At 44.0% G+C, this 17,651-nt stretch overlaps 1 pseudogene; it reads right to left on the minus strand.

Annotated features, from left to right (window-relative positions):
- Nucleotides 1-15,808: 15,808 nt before the first annotated feature.
- LOC126211051 (5S ribosomal RNA) lies at nt 15,809-15,926 on the minus strand (annotated as a pseudogene).
- Nucleotides 15,927-17,651: the final 1,725 nt, after the last annotated feature.

Genomic DNA, 17,651 nt, shown 5'->3' on the forward strand with positions numbered 1-17,651 from the left:
TATACGTAGGAGGAAGCAATATACTGCTTGAATCATCTGTGAAAGTATGTTCTCGAAACTTTAACAAAAGCCCTTACCGAGCTACTGAGCGTCTCTCCCGCAGAGTCTTCCACTGGAGTTTATCTATCATTCTCCGTAACGCTTTCGCGATTACTAAATGATCCTGTAACGAAGCGCGCTGCTCTCCGTTGGATCTTCTCTATCTCTTCTATCAACCCTAACTGATACGGATCCCACACTGCTGAGCAGTATTCAAGCAGTGAGCGAACAAGTGTACTGTAACCTACTTCCTTTGTTTTCGGATTGCATTTCCTTAGGATTCTTCCAATGAACCTCAGTCTGGCATCTGCTATACCGACGATCAACTTTATATGATCATTCCATTTTAAATCACTCCCAGATAATTTATGGAATTAACTGCTTGCAGTTGCTGACCTGCTATTTTGTAGCTAAATGATAAGGGATGTATCTTCCTATGTATTCGCAGCACATTACACTTGTCTACATTGAGATTCAATTGCCATTCCCTGCACCATGCGTCAATTCGCTGCAGATCCTCCTGCATTTCAGTACAATTTTCCATTGTTACAGCCTCTCGATACACCACAGCATCATCTGAAAAAAGCCTCAGTGAACGTCCGATGTCATCCACAAGGTCATTTATGTATATTGTGAATAGCAACGGTCCTATGACGCTACCCTGCGGCACACCTGAAATCACTCTTACTTCGGAAGACTTCTCTCCATTGAGAATGACATGCTGCGTTCTGTTATCTAGGAACTCTTCAAGCCAATCACACAATTGGTCTGATAGTCCATATGCTCTTACTTTGTTCATTAAACGACTGTGGGGAAATGTATCGGACGCCTTGCGGAAGTCAAGAAACACAGCATCTACCTGTTAACCCGTGTCTATGGCCCACTGAGTCTCGTGGACGAATAGCGCGAGCTGGGTTTCACACGACCGTCTTTTTCGAAACGCATGCTGATTCCTACAGAGTAGATTTCTAGTCTCCAGAAAAGTCATTGTACTCGAACATATGCTGCTATTCCTCTCGCAGTCTGGTCCAGAAGCGATGAACGTTGGTAATAGGCCTTGGTTGAACTGCTCTATCCAGGTGACCCCAAAACTGTTCTGTAGGATTACAGTCGGGGGATTGGGGCGGCCACTGTACTCGCATTCAGGAGCACGTCGGTTCAAACCCGCGTCCGGCCAACTTCGTTTAGATTTTCCGTGACTTCACTAAATCTTCTGAGGCAAATGCCGGCATGGTCCCTTTGAAAGGGCACGGCTGACTTCCTTCCCCATCCTACCCTAATGCGATGAGACCGACGACCTCACTCTTTAGCCGCTCCCCTCGAATCAGCCACCACCACCACCGCCACAATCCGTATTTATTGCGAAATAAGATCGGTGCTTCAACGGCAGTGACAGTACGTAGTTTCATACATGCTGTTGCGTGCCGCGCGGGATTAGCTGAGCGGTCTCAGGCGTTGCAGTCATGGACTGTGCGGCTGGTCCCGGCGGAGGTTCGAGTCCTCCCTCGGGCATCGGCGTGTGTCCTTAGGATAATTTAGATTAAGTAGTGTGTAAGCTTAGGGACTGATGACCTTAGCAGTTAAGTCCCATAAGATTTCACACCTTTTACTGTTGCGACTTCCATTTCTCTAGAACACATATAACAGTGCCTCATCTGCCACTGGCTTTAAGCCACCAGGGGAAACTATTGTTAAACTTTTGTTTTGCTCGGACATTTTCGGTTAAAATAATGCGGAATTTGTTTTGGGACATCGTAGAATATTCCCGCTTCAGCCCCTGTAGCTTTATAAAGTTGCGATAGGTGATGGCGCTGGTAGTCTTCAAAATGGCGTCTGTAATGGAGGAGCGCTCCATGTAGAGAGCTGTCATTGAGTTTCTTTAGGAGGAAAACCAGAACATCGTAAATATTCATGGGCGCTTGCCCAATGTCGAAATGTGTACGGAGTCCTGGCAGTGAACCAAAGTACGGTGTGTCGCTGGGCGAGGCGTTTATCATCACCGCATCGACGTCGCACACAGCTGTGACTCTTGCAATGTTGGAACGTGCAGACACTCTCATTCGAGGTGATCGACAGACCACAATCAGACAACTCGCTGCTGAACTGGACGTCTCTGTTGGAAGTACTCGCAAAACTTTGTTGGACTGTTCTTCCTTTTTCACCCTAGAGCCTGGAACTCGCACCTTCCATCAGTTTGGCCCAATGAAGGATGCACTCAGCGGGAAGCAGCAGGTGGATGTTGGGGAGCAAGACGCTGATTCCTACGTCGACCAGTAGAGAGGTACCGTGCAGCGATACAGGCTCTCCCAGTAAGATGTCATAAGGCCCTCGCCTTTAACGGAAATTATGTTGAAAAACGGGGTTTGTAGACAAAAGGATGGGGAATAATATGCTGTATTGGAATATTGAATACCGAGCGAGGTGGCGCAGTGGTTAGCACACTGGACTCGCATTCGGGAGGACGACGGTTCAATCCCGCGTCCGGCCATCCTGATTTAGGTTTTCCGTGATTTCCCTAAATCGCTCCAGGCAAATGCCGGGATGGTTCCTTTCAAAGGGCACGGCCGACTTTCTTCCCCATCCGCCCCTAATCCGATGAGACCGATGACCTCGCTGTCTGGTCTCCTCCCCCAAAAACCAACCAACCAATATTGAATAAAACGAACCCGCTTTGAGACAAAAAATGTGTTGCATTACTTATTGAACGCCCCTCGTACTTACGCAATGTTCAGGGCATTTATAGAAGAAGAAGCACCTTCTCAGCGAATGGAGAATACGTAGGGGTCACAGTGGACAGGACGCTCTCTTACAAGGAGCACCTGACAAAGACTGCAGATAAAATGAGGACAAGAAACAACATCATCTAAAAACTGTGTGGCACCACTTGGGGCTCCCCAGCAAGTACGCTCCGCACATCAGCAGTTGGGCTTGTCTACTCGGCGGCAGAATACTGAGCTCATTAACAGCCCGCATGCAAGCAGTATTGATGTGGTACTAAATGACACGATGCACATTATCAGTGGCGCAATAAAATGTACGCCCACTGTATGGCTGCCAACCCTGAGCCACGTACCACCCCCAGAAATGCGACCAAAAAACGCTCTTCTCAGTGATAACGTTGGAAGCTGAAGAAGTAGATTAAAATTTGTGCTGCGGCCGGGACTCGAACTCGGGTCTCCTTACTTACTACGCAGATATGCTGAACATTACACCACCACAGCATTATGGTCAACATAGCTGCACGAACTACCCAGCTATGTTGACCATAATGTTGTGGTGGTGTTATAGTCAGGATATCTGCCTTGTAAGCAAATAGACCCGGGTTCGAGTCCCGGCCGCAGCACAAATTTAAATTCACCTCTTCAGCTTCCCACGTTATCGTAGCGAAATTAGAGACTTAAATGGCTCAGGGAAAATTTAATTTAAGATCTTCTCAGTGAATTCAACAAGATAACTACACTACTGGTCATTAAAATTGCTACACTACAAAGATGACGTGCTACAGACGAGAAAATTAACCGACAGGAAGAAGAGTCTGTGATATGCAAATGATTAGCTTTTCAGAGCATTCACACAAGGTTGGCGCCGGTGGCGACACCTGCAACGTGCTGACATGAGGAAAGTTTCCAGCCGATTTCTCATACATAACAGCAGTTGACCTGCGTTGTCTGGTGAAACGTTGTTGTGATGTCTCGTGCGAGGAGGAGAAATGCGTTCCATCACGTTCCCGACTATGATAAAGGTCGGATTGTAGCCTATCGCCATTGCGGTTTATCGTATCGCGACATTCCTGCTCGCGTTGGTCGAGATCCAATGACTGTTAGCAGAATATGGAATCGATGGGTTCAGGAGGGTAATACGGAACTCTGTGCTGGATCCTAACGGCCTCGTATCACTAGCAGTCGAGATGACAGGCATCCTATCCGCATGGTTGTAACGGATCGTGCAGCCACATCTCGATCCCAGAGTCACCAGATGGGGACGTTTGCAAGACAACAACTATCTACACGAACAGCTCGACGACGTTCGCAGCAGTATGAATTATCAGCTCGGAGACCATGGCTGCGGTTACCCTTGACGCTGCATCACAGTCAGGAGCGCCTGCGATGGTGTACTCGACGACGAACCTGGGTGCACGAATGACAAAACGTCATTTTTTCGGATGAATCCAGGTTCTGTTTACAGCATCACGATGGTCGCATCCGTATTTGGCGACATCGCGGTGAACGCACGTTGGAAGCGTGTATTCGTCATCGCCATACTGTCGTATCACCCAGCGTGATGGTATGGGGTGCCATTGGTTACACGTCACGGTCACCTCTTGTTCGCATTGACGGCACTTTGAACAGTGGACGTTACATTTCAGATGTGTTACGGCCCGTGGCTATACCCTTCATACGAGCCCTGCGAAACCTTACATTTCAGCAAGATAATGCACGACCGCATGCTGCAGGTCCTGTCCGGGGCTTTCTGGATACAGAAAATGTTCGACAGCTGCCCTGGCCAGCACATTCTCCAGATCTCTCACCAATTGAAAACGTCTGATCAATGGGCCAGTCACTACTCTTGATGAACTATGGTATCGTGTTGAAGCTGCGTGGGCAGCTGTACCTGTACACGCCATCCAAGCTCTGTTTGACTCAATGCCCAGGCGTATCAAGGCCGTTATTACGGCCAGAGGTGGTTGTTCTGGGTACTGATTTCTCAGGATCTATGCACCCAAATTGCGTGAAAATGTAATCAAATGTCAGTTCTAGTATAATATATCTGTCCAATGAATACCCGTTTATTATCTACATTTCTTCTTGGTGTAGTAATTTTAATGGCCAGTAGTGTAATAACCCACAGCTGCCCATACACAGCGACATAGCTGACTTGGAGCGCAGAAGACTTAAATCGAGAAGACCAGCACTACTCTCTGCTAAAGAGGTGACGGACTCCAACTTTGATGTCGACAATCCGTGGAAAAAACACTGGCAAGAACACTGCCCACCAAACTGCCAAAGTTTCATGACAGCTGAGAAACCGCCAGGCTTCAGCCTGCCACGCAAAGTGTGGACAACTCTAAACAGCCTACGTACTGGCCACGGAAGATGTGCTGACGCCCTCTATAAGTGGGTAACGATACAAATACCAAATTGCGACTGCGGCGCTGAAAAACAACCAGTTCGACACATAGTGGAAGAATGCCCTGTTCGAGCCTGCAAGGGAACCTTCAACGATTTCCTCACTGCAACAGAGGAGGCAACTGATTATATTAAATGTATTGATGTCAATCTGTAATCAATATATGTATAAAATGTACGAGGGTCGTCCACAAAGTAAGTTTAGTTTCTATTTCTACCCGCGGCAGCGCTACGATCGCAGTTCCGAGCATAAGCGGCAGTTACTCTGACTCGAGGAGAAGACATGTACGCCATTTTCAGATCGCTGCTGCCGACGTGTGCCTTGTAGTGCTTGTTTATAATGTCGGCCGTAATTGAAAATGCCGCCGCGTGTGAAATCAGATCTGTGATTCGTTTTCTAAATGAAAATAAAGTTAAACCAAAGGAAATTCATCGGCAAATCTGCTAGGTTTACGGACAAAATGCTACGAGTGATTCAGTGGTTAGAAGATGGGTCAGACTGTTCAATGAAGGACGTGATGGAGTGAGGGATGAAGAACACGGCGAATGTGACCAAACAACTCTCATGGGAATTTTACTGGGACGCGTTTGATCATCCCCCGTACAGCTCGGACCTCGCTACTAGCGAGTTTCATCTCTTCTTACACCTAAAATCCGTCCTCGGTGGTCAACACTTCAACGATGATGACAAGCTGAATGAACATGTTACCACATGGTTGAATACAAAAAATGGCTCTGAGCACTATGCGACTTAACTTCGAAGGTCATCAGTCGCCTAGAACTTAGAACGAATTAAACCTAACTAAGGACATCACACACATCCATGCCCGAGGCAGGATTCGAACCTGCGACCGTAGCGGTCGCTCGGTTCCAGACTGTAGCGCCTAGAACCGCACGGCCAGCCTGGCCGGCGGTTGAATACACAAGCGGCAACTTTGTATGAAGAAGGCATACAAAAACTTGTGCCACGCTATGACAAGTGCCTACAAAATTTCGGAAGCTATGTAGAAAAGTAGTTTAACAGTTGTAGGTTTTTGTACAATAAATATTTTTTCTGTATCTGTACACGTTTGTTTTATATAACCAAACGGAACTTACTTTGTGGACATACCTCGTACAAGGATTGTGCTGTATGCCTTACTATAAAAAAAATTATAATGGTATGATTTTTTTTTTTCATTCCGAGTTATTGGCCTGAAAATGGGTAGTCAAGGATTAGCATACGAGAGCGTAAACAACTGATCAAACAGCCGTGACAAGGCAGCGATTCTTAGCAATTGCCAACCTCTTCCTAGTTTGCTCGCGTGTGAACCAGTGTGCAGAAACAATTTTGGCAGTCTTCTTACAAATAGTGCGTAACACGAAGGCAGCAGGAAGACCGCTGTTTTCACATATTAATGCTATTTGGGTTTCTCACTGTTGACTTGGGAGTGGAGTGGGGAAGGTGGAGGAGGGGGCTAGGAAAATGAATATACGTCGCATGCTCCACAGTAGAGTATACTGGGAGGAAGCAAGGTTGGGGTTTACAGTGCCGTCGACGAAGAGCTCATGAGGGACACAGCACAAACCGGGTTGGGGAGGAAATCGTACATGCCCTTCCAAAGCAACCACCCCAGTGTTCGCTTTGAGGCGTTATGGAATCCACGGAAAATCTAAATCTGTATGACCGGACGGGGATTCGAACCGCTGTCCATCTCAGCCGAGTCTAGAGTCTTGACCATTGCGCCACTCCGCTCCGTGCAGCACTCATGCATTATAAAATTCTATATTAACTTCTTAATCATTTTCAAGATTTTCGTAATCTAGGACGATTAGTTTCCTAGTAAAGATAATCGTGATCTTTTAGTAACTGAACGACATGGGATAGTGTTGTACAATGGAACACTGTTCAAACTTTCGGCTTTCTCTGTAACAGAAGTTTGATGTGTTGTCCTATTCCGTTTTAAAATGATGGCATTCATTTTTTTGCGCTCCAGTCTTTTCCTGAAATTACAAACATTACTCCTGTTAGGAAAGCTGTTCTACGCTACAACCTGGGCATGTACCTAGAAACAGATCTCCTACTGAAGTGTGAGTGTTGTAGTCGTGAAAATCTTGCCATCACAGTATTTAACAGTGTATCTGTTACATTCTTACTCTTCTACACACCAATAATCAGTTTGCGAAATCAAATTACGTAGAAGTATTATCAAAAACCACTTACAAGCGGAAAAATTTGGAAATTTGTGTAAGATCTTATGGGATCAAACTGCTGAGGTCATCGGTCCCTAGGCTTACACACTACCTAATCTAACCTAAATTAACGTACGCTAGGGACAATACATACACCCATGCCCGAGGGAGCACTCGAACCCACGACGGCGGCAGCCGTGCGGAACCGTGGCAAGGCGCCCTAAACCAAGCGGCTACTCCGCGCGGCTTTCAAGTTGAATACATCTTGGTGTGGAAGCTATTAAAAACTAACTTAGGTTTCCTTTTTCGAACCAGGTAAACTTGTCAAGAGATTAAAGAAATCCAATTAATTTGCGACTAATACAAGCTGTAGCCTAGAAAATCTCCTTCCGTTTCAAGGTACAAAATGATGTTCGACCGACGAACTATGATTTAATGGCCCACACATTGTACAACTGGTTTTAAAAATTTAAGGACTTTTGCTCACACTGAAATTCTGCAACTGAATAATTGACAGTATCTTCCAAGTAGCTTTAATATGTTATTCACCATTTATATAATGTGGAACTCGTAATATTTACGAACGTTGCACGAAACAGAATGTCATGTTTCACATCAACAGAAACAGAAGGAAATGCCGGATACTGGAAACTGCTTACGGTCTTGGAAGTAGGTCCTACTTATGTATTAGATGTATTACTTCTAAGTTGCGGTAAATGAAACTTAAAGATATTCTTATGTGTTAACAGCCGTGTACAGTCACAGCCTCTGTACTGCTGTGCCCTGATTATCGCGCTGTTAATACGCAGTGCGAATATGGCTGAAGCTGCTTCCTGCTTCGCCGGCCGGAGTGGCCGTGTGGTTCTAGGCGCTACAGTCTGGAGCCGAGCGACCGCTCCGGTCGCAGGTTCGAATCCTGCGTCGGGCATGGATGTGTGTGATGTCCTTAGGTTAGTTAGGTTTAACTAGTTCTAAGTTCTAGGCGACTGATGACCTCAGAAGTTAAGTCGCATAGTGCTCAGAGCCATTTGAACCATTTGAGCTTCCTGCTTCGCTATGAAACAAGCGTATGGAACACGGGAAAAAAATGCTGAGAAATGGGTTGCTCCTAATATTTTTCATAAATTTGCAGAGGAAATAGGCTTTGAAGGTTTCCAGGGCACTGTATTTAATATGAGAGAGACACGTTCTGTGGATGTATAGTGAAAATCGGTAACAAAAAGATTGGTAATCAGCTGCAATTCATGGCTCGCTGGTTCGAGTTTGGAATTGGTTGTCCTTTTTTCGTTCAATTTTAAATACCTACATTTCGTAGTTGTAAAATTCATCATCATTTTGTATGAATAATGAACGTATCCTTGTTTCCAGTTATAAATTTCACACGAAATTCCCGTTTTCATTTCAAACATAAATTCTTAATTATCGAAATATTATGAAAGACTGTTAATAAAGGTTGCTTAAATTAAGAAAACATAACAGTTTAGTTTTTTATGACAAAAATGAGAAACCAAATACTCTTTATTTGCGCTATGTCCATTGCTTCATATCACAGATGTAGTCTGACACGAACCAGAGAGATAAGTGTCGTAGAAACATAAAAAAAAAACAATCATTTTCACAGCATCGAGCACACCATACAAATGCTGCATTTTTACATTTGCCACTGTACCATTACAATATGAACCCAACAGAACTGATCTGGAGCCAAGTTAAAGAGATTTGGCACAAGAAATTAGGATGTTAAGCTGCCAAACGTACTGGAACTAAAGTACGCAGCTTTTTCACAAGAAATGCGGCGCCTGGGTGGCTTCTTGAATTCAGTGTTGATCGACTCGTTATCAACGTAGCGGATGACAGTTCCAGAACTGAAACGTATTCCTCGTATTCAGACAAGGAAGGAGCTAAGAGTTTACCAGACGACTGACTGTGTAATTAATACCTTCAGTGGCTTCAGTATTCCACATTACGGTGAAATACCTGCAGTATGCAGTATTCCGTCGCACATAGCTCGCTCAGAAAAGTTACCCTGTGTTTAAGTTAGGAATTTTCATCAGTCTTGTTTGTAATTAGAATACTGTGTTACGTGAGAACAGAAGCATTTTAAGCTTTCCGTCTGGTCACCTAAGAAGCGTGCGGTAGTGCTGGAGTTTTGCCGAATATTATTTTTTTCTCTTTGAAAATTAAATGACATTCGACGCTGTATTGTTTCTCTCCTCTTCTCTTTTTACGTCTGAACTGCAAATACACCATTGCAGGTTAGTTGGACCAGCTGGCTGGGCGGTTCTGTCCAAGTTTAATGCGGCGCTAAACCTGTTGTCCTGCATTATTGCTCAGTCGGTGTGCGTGTAACACAGCATAAAAACGTATCCTTATGATTGTACTTGACTGTACTGGACACAGCTTCCCTTCCGCTCCACGTGGAACGAAATCCAATGAGATTCAAGTAGACGCAGAAGAACACATGGTGTAATGTTTACATCAGGTTTATTCTTATGTTGAACATTGTATAGTGCGCACTCTGTGTGATTCTAGAATGGAACACCGACCAGGAAACATTACGTATTGTTCTTGGTACACTAACATCCAGCTACATCAATCTCCCCTACTTGTCTGTTACTATTGTGACACATCTACAGAGTCCGTCAGAAAAATGTATACACACTTTTACATTTAATAACTGATCACACATGTTGTAAAACTTTCAGTTTAGCACCTGGTGACTTTAAATGTTCAAAATGTTCACCGCTGGCAGCTATACACATAACAGAACGACGAGCGGTCGCCGCAACTACCTCAGTCAGCCTTACAGTGGAGATCGCTGCACAAGTCGCTGTAATCTCCTGGAGAAGTTCCTCCAGCGTGCGTGGCTTACATCGATAAACTTTCGCAGTTCCCCACAAGTAAAAGTCTATAGGTGCTAGATCTGGCGACAGTGCAGGTAACTCAACGTGCCCTCTTCGTCCATTCCAATGGCGCGGAAAATTGTCATCCAGAAAAGCTCGTGCGCTAGGTGGCGCATCGTCTTATTATAGAAGGCCTCTTCATTAGTTCCACGTAGAACTGGCAAAATAGATGTGCGTAACATTTCCAGGTACACTTCTCCAGTGACAGTAGCTTCAAAGAAAAAGGGTCCTACTAAGCGACTAGATGAAGTCCACACCACACATGAACCCCTGGTAGACTGACCGCTTTAGCCACTTACACATTCGGATTTTCCGGTGCCCAGTACAAACAGTTACGTCGATTCACGGTTACATTAAGTTTACATTGTGCCTCATCAGTCCACACTACTTTCGTCACAAATTGTTTGTCATGAGTTACCATTTGCTGATAGCATTAGCTAAATTGCATTCGGCGATCAGCACCGTCATCATTAATCGCGTGCAGTAATCGTGGAATGTAAACTTTCCAATTTGCAGCTTTCAGAATTCTTCGTACACCTGTAATGCTAACACCCATTGGTCAGCTCCAGTTGCAGCCCACGGAGTACAAAAATTCGATCTCCATTATTTCTCGTAGTTACTGACCACATTTAAAAATTAAAAATACTTTCATTTTCACCTCGATACAAATATAATCTTATGGTAAAAGTGCAACACAATAGGATAGTTATTGCAGTTAGAAGCTATACGTTTAACTTGAGACAGCGTAATTGACGGCGCTCAAATACCCGGACTTTATTCACCCATTATTTGAGAATGAGAGCATTTAGCGACTTTCAACAAACTGTACACGTAATTTCAAAAATTTACTGAGCTTTTTCTCGCTGAGCCCCCCCCCCCCACCGTCCCTCCCCCATAAATGATTAAAGGAAAAAAGTTTTTTCGCTTACTAAATTTTCTCTATTCATGCAATCAAACTTGAGCATCAAGCATGGAAAAAAATGGCTCTGAGCACTATGGGACTTAACATCTAAGGTCATAAGTCCCCTAGACCTTAGAACTACTTAAACCTAACTAACCTAAGGACGTCACACACATCCATGCCCGAGGCAGGGTTCGAACCTGCGACCGTACTGGGCCGCGGTTCCAGAATCAAGCATGGAGTTTTAATTTATTACTTCTGTACTTCTCTATTGGCAGCATAATTTGCAGACAATTTCCACATACACCACTGAATGTCCTGCAGATTTATATCATTGTGCGAGACATACTTGAGGAAATATCACGTACTAAACAATGAATTGCTTACAAAGGGGTACATATTGCCTAGTTTATAATCATCCAGTGTTTCATACTGCACTTTGACACTTCCAACAAGCCTTATACATAATTCCAAACCTTTGCAAAGCTTTTTCTCGGTTAAATGTTAAAAGACAAATATTTAACACATTAATACTAATCTGTAAATAAAACCGCCTTTTCTTGCTCCAACTTAATTTTTCCCAGACGCGTTTCGCCTTTTTCTTGCTCTAAGGCATCATAAGTGGGCTCTGTAACGATACAGTTTTGTTATTTTTAGATTATCAAACAGTTCACGGCGCCATTTTTTATGTAAATAAGTAATTACTTATGGTTATCTGCAGTCTGCGTTTCCTTTCATCTGGTCTGGCGGTCGCACTACCACTTTATTTACGACACATAAGCACAATTTTGTATTCCGAGGTTTTTCACATTGTTCACCATGTTTCTCCTCTTTAGTAGTGTACTATTATTCTTTTGCCACTCGGTATATCTATTACTCCGGACATCGTGCCTTTAACAACGTAAATATTGTAACTTCATTACGTGTTTCCTCCTCTTTGGTTTGTTTATCTAAATGTTCCCAACCTAACGAAGTATATGTTCAAAACTAACTTCTATTCATGATGATCATATCGTGTGTGTGTGTGTGTGTGTGTGTGTGTGTGTGTGTGTGTGTGTGTGTGTGTGTGGAGGGGGAGGGGGAGGGGGGTGTATGAGAGAGAGAGAGAGAGAGAGAGAGAGAGAGAGAGAGAGAGAGAGAGATGAAGAGCGTGTATATGGGTTGTTTTTTTTTATTTTTAGTGTATGTGTGTGGGGGGGAGGGAGGGGGGGCTTGGTTGTTTGAGTTGTAAATTGTCGAATATGAATGTAATAGCTGCTGGAGAGTGGTTGAAAGCTTTGGTGGCAGCTGATTTGACCACGCAAACAAACTTGTTAGTTAACACATTAGCTAATTTCTAAAGTAATCAGACGTTTGAAGCTGTTTCATACAATGACATTCGATTATTTAAAGAGTCGGGGTTTACTGCTGTGGTGTGCGTACTGTAAGACCTTTGGTACACACACCATCATATTATTTGACTTGTCGCTCTAACGAAGTAGGCGAGTGTCAGCAATATATCTCGTGGTCTTATCATGGCGTGTTTATCTTCTGCCGTTAGGTCAGATGATAGAAATGCCACTTGGACGCTTAGAGTAGCAGGTTGATGGTGACCAACTTTAAATAGAACTTGATTAATTTTCACATGCATTTATTAAAATAATAAAAAGCATAGACATTACATAACTTGATTCTGGATGCTGTTTACAATTGACAATCTGAAGTTCCTTTGGTCTTGGTACGTTAATCTTATTCTCACATATCTCACACTGAAACTTGACTATACGCTGGTACAAACTAATGCAGACTGGTACAGACTAATGCAGACTCACTAATCGGAGGTCTGTACACTCGTTATAATACCTCGCGTGTTCAGGTATCACTGCGCGAGTGTGATCCGCGAGGAGAAAAGGTTCTACGTTAGCAGCAATCTCATTGGCTGCATTACATATATGCGGATCGGCGGAAGCAGAAATTGGTCCGTCTCTAAGGCAGCGCCATCTCGTAGTGCGGAGACGGACGAGCGCTGCGCCTGCGCTGTTGTGCTTAGCGGGGCGCGCTCTAGTGGGAAAGTTGTGTACGCGCTGACTGCACAGAACTATGTACACAACAACTGCAATATTGCAACATCAAAAAACACCTAAGTGTGTGGTAAAGCAGGGCAGACTTCGTACTACAGACAGAATATTGGAGAAGTGCAGTCAGCCTACAAAGGAGATTGCTTACAAATCACCCGTACATCCCTTTCTAGAATAATCCTCGAGTGTATGGGACCCATACCAAAGATAACTAGCAAGCAATGTTCAACGTTTACAGAGAAGGGCAACACGAATGGTCACAGCCAAGCTGCTGACAAGGGTAATGTTGGGTCACAGTCGTATTTAAACATTTTCCCCCTTTCGTTAAGGTGGGTGTCTATGTAATGACAGAATCAAGTACGCGTAATAAAAATTATATGTAATTTACTGACAATTTATCCTCTGTGAAAGGCACCAATACGTGAACTCTGTAATCACTAATGTCCCTTGTGAAAGACAAAGATGTTAAAGTCTATTAGGCAATTGTACACTGACGGAAAAAAATGCACGATGGTCTTCCCTCTCAGTAGTGGCACTTGGTCGTATGGAGCCCTGACTTCTTGCGACCGTACATTCTCGTGACCAGCGCTGCCGCCAGTCATGTACAGTGGCTACATTCCTACCAAGTCTTCTTGCATTATCGCAGTCTGGAACCCCACAACTCCGTCTGGGAGTTAATTCACTCTGCAAATTTATCCGTCGGTTCACTTTACTGCTTGCTCAATTCACAGGCTGAATAATATCAAAGAGAGGCTACAACCCTGTCCGTTGTCAGTTACTGCTTCCTTTTGGTGCCCTACGTCACATGCTCACATTTACCTGATCTTTAACTGCTACGTTTGCTCCAGGTAGCGCAGTGCAGGTCCCAAATGGCGTCCCACGGTCCGGCCCAATGACGTGGTGTGAGTTGGGCAACGTGTCCGCCGCCCTCGTCAGCTGGGCAGTGGATGAATGGGGGGGGTGGGGCTACACGGTCAGCTGCGTTCCGGCCGCGGCGCCTTTGTCTCTCCCAGGTTTCCCACGCACGCCCCAGCCTTTTGTCTCCGGACACACAGGGGCGACACACCACGCCAGGCTCCCTGTGACACCCGGTTTCTCCTTCATTGGCCGGCGGATGTTCGTTCCACCAGTCATTGGTCCTTCCAAAGAGCGCCCGATACTCACCAGTGTGCGGCAAGGATCCGTCCCTGGACCAGTGCTGAACTTTTCCATTTTTTAATTTTTAATTTAATTAAAATGTAGACTGGCAATGGCAAGGAAAGGGTTTCTGAAGAAGAGAAATTTGTTAACATCGAGTATTGATTTAAGAGTCAGGAAGTCGTTTCTGAAAGTATTTGTATGGAGTGTAGCCATGTATGGAAGTGAAACATGGACGATAAATAGTTTAGACAAGAAGAGAATAGAAGCTTTCAAAATGTGGTGCTACAGAAGAATGCTGAAGATTTGATGGGTAGATCACGTAACTAATGAGGAGGTACTGAATAGAATTGGGGAGAAGAGGAGTTTGTGGCACAACTTGACTAGAAGAAGGGATCGGTTGGTAGGACATGTTCTGAGGCATCAAGGGATCACCAATTTACTACTGGAGGGGAGCGTGGAGGGTAAGAATCGTAGAGGGAGACCAAGAGATGAATGCACTTAGCAGATTCAAAAGGATGTAGGCTGCAGTACGTACTGGGAGATGAAGAAGCTTGCACAGGATAGAGTTGCATGGAGAGCTGCATCAAACCAGTCTCAGGACTGAAGACCACAGCAACAACAATTTTTTTTTCAGTCAACAGTCTTCTGACACGTTTAGTGCAGCCCGCCACGTATTCCTCTGCTGTGCCAACGTCTTCATCTCAGAGTAGCTCTTACACCCAATGTCCTCAACTGTTGGGTATATTCCAATTTCTCTCTTCCCCTACAGATTTTACTCTCTATAGTTTCCTCTAGCATCATGGAAGCTATTCCCTGATGTGTTAACCGATGTCCTATCATCCTCTCTCCCTGTCAGTATTTACATAGACCTATGCTCCCTTCTTAGCCGATTTTGAGTGGAACCTCCTCACTTCTTACCTAATCAGTCAACCTGATTTTCAACATTCTTCTGTAGCACCACATGTTAAACGCTTCAATCCACTTATGTTCCGGTTTATTCACTGTCCATGATCTGCCGCCATAGAATGCTGAGCTATAGACGTACATTCCCAGAAATTAAGATTTACATTTGATTTCAGTAGAGTTATCTTGTCCAGGAATGTTCTCTTTTGTGAGCTGTTCTGCTTTTGCACCCGGAGTATGAGAACACCTTCACATAGTCAGCTTCGCGGTCTCCAATATCTGTAATCCCATTTCTAGTGCTACTAATTACTTTCGTTTATCTTCCTTTCGCCCTGTCCATATTCTGTACTCATCATACTGTTCATTCCATTAAAAAAAAAACACTCCGTCTTCATGCCACGAGTGGCCTACCGGGCCATCCGACCGCCATGTCATCCTCTTGGAGGATGCGGATAGGAGGGTCGTGGGGTCAGCACACCTCTCACCCGGTATTCTTGACCGAAGCCACTGCTAATCGGTCGAGTAGCTCCTCAATTGGCATCACGAGGCTGAGTGCACCCCGAAAAATGGCAACAGCGCATGGCGGCCTGGATGGTCACCCATCCAAATTCCGGTCACGCCCAACAGCGCTTAACTTCGGTGATCTCACGGGAACCGGTGTATCCACTTCGGCAAGGCCGTTGCCATTGCATTTAAAAAATCCTGTAATTTTCTTCACTTTCACTGAAGATAGTGATGTCATCGGCGAACTTTTTCCCTGACATTCATCAATCCTGAATACTAATCTCACTTGTGCCTTACTCTTATTTCCGTCATTGTTTCTTCGATGTATAGACTGATCAGTAGGGGTGAAGTGCCTGGTAGTCCACTTTTCATCATCATTCTTGGTCCTCATAGACATTGTACACTACCCGTCTTTCCTATGAGATTACGTACTTACCTGAGAATTTCTGACTTTTTGCACCATTTTGCATTACCGAACGCTTTTTTCTGGTTACAAATCCAATGAGCGTTCCTCGATTTTTCTTCAGTTTTGCTTCCAGTAGCAAGGGCAACGTCTGAACTGCCTCTCTGCTGTCTTTACCTTTCCTAAAGCCAAACTGACCGACATCTAACAGATCTTAAATATTCTTTTCCATTCCTCTGGACATTATTATAACATTGCCGCCTGTGATTACGTGAAACTGACTTTATATTCTGAATGTGATTCTTAAGAGCGTTAACTGTTACATAAAATTATTTATTACCACTCTGTCTTGGGCAATAATATTATAAGAAAACTCGGGTCGATTTATCTCTTTAGTTTAATCTCAATTACTTTCATACAAGTCAAGACTGATACTAATACTGTTAACTTTAATTTACTTCCGAAAGTGCAAAACAGCTACGGTCCAGAGTTAGCTTGGAAGCAATTCGTTTGGTATTTTACTGTGCATGAAAAGAAATGAAGTTCCTTTCGTAATAATTGCACTCAGAAAACTCTTAGGACTTCTCGAAATATAAACGGTTGTAGGATCTAACGAACGTAATACGCAAATAATATTTGCACACAAAATTACTTTTGAAACAATCGTAAACTGAACGAAAAACTTCCGTATTTGATTATATCACTTTCACTCAATGAAGTTATTTTTTCTCTTTATTTAAAATGACAGAGTTTCTTCAAATGACGTAAACGGAATGTAAAAGACCTTTTTTGCGTTTAATGAACATTCGATCCACACTTACAAACAAGACACATTAAATAATACAGCTCAGTGACAACAGTCAAAAAGGCACAGTCCTCGGTACCAGTGAAACTGTACACCCCTGCCGTTTCCTCTTTTGGTCATTCTTTTTGATGGTTCCACAAACCTTTTCGGCAGCTGGTAACTAACCTGCAGATAAACTAGAAGCATTATGTAGTCGTTCACTTTCTCCCTGGACATTTGTAAATTTTTGGTGGTGCCATTATTATCTCACGGCACCACAAGTGTTTCTGTTTTCAATATGGCCAGAATTTACATATCAATTAAATATTGTTTTATTTTTAAGGTGTATTAGTGTTTTCAAAAAAATGGTTCAAATGGTTCTGAGCACTATGGGACTCAACATCTGAGGTCATCAGTCCCCTAGAACTTAGAACTACTTAAACCTAACTAACCTAAGGACATCACACACATCCATGCCCGTGGCAGGATTCGAACCTGCGACCGTAGTGGTCGCGCTGTTCCAGACTGAAGCGCCTAGAACCGCTCGGCCACACAGGCCAGCTAGTGTTTTCATTTATTATCAGTGTTACTATGGCTTCCAGCTCTGTGTGTTTGTATGTCATTGTGTACCATCTTTTGTTTTCTGTTTCTTTCTCACTTTGGGTTGTTCTTGTTCTTGTAGTTTGTCTGTTTGTTTGTATGGGATTCTGTCCTTGTGG

This window comes from Schistocerca nitens, chromosome 10 (genome assembly GCF_023898315.1).
Source record: "Schistocerca nitens isolate TAMUIC-IGC-003100 chromosome 10, iqSchNite1.1, whole genome shotgun sequence".
Lineage (NCBI taxonomy): Eukaryota > Metazoa > Arthropoda > Insecta > Orthoptera > Acrididae > Schistocerca > Schistocerca nitens.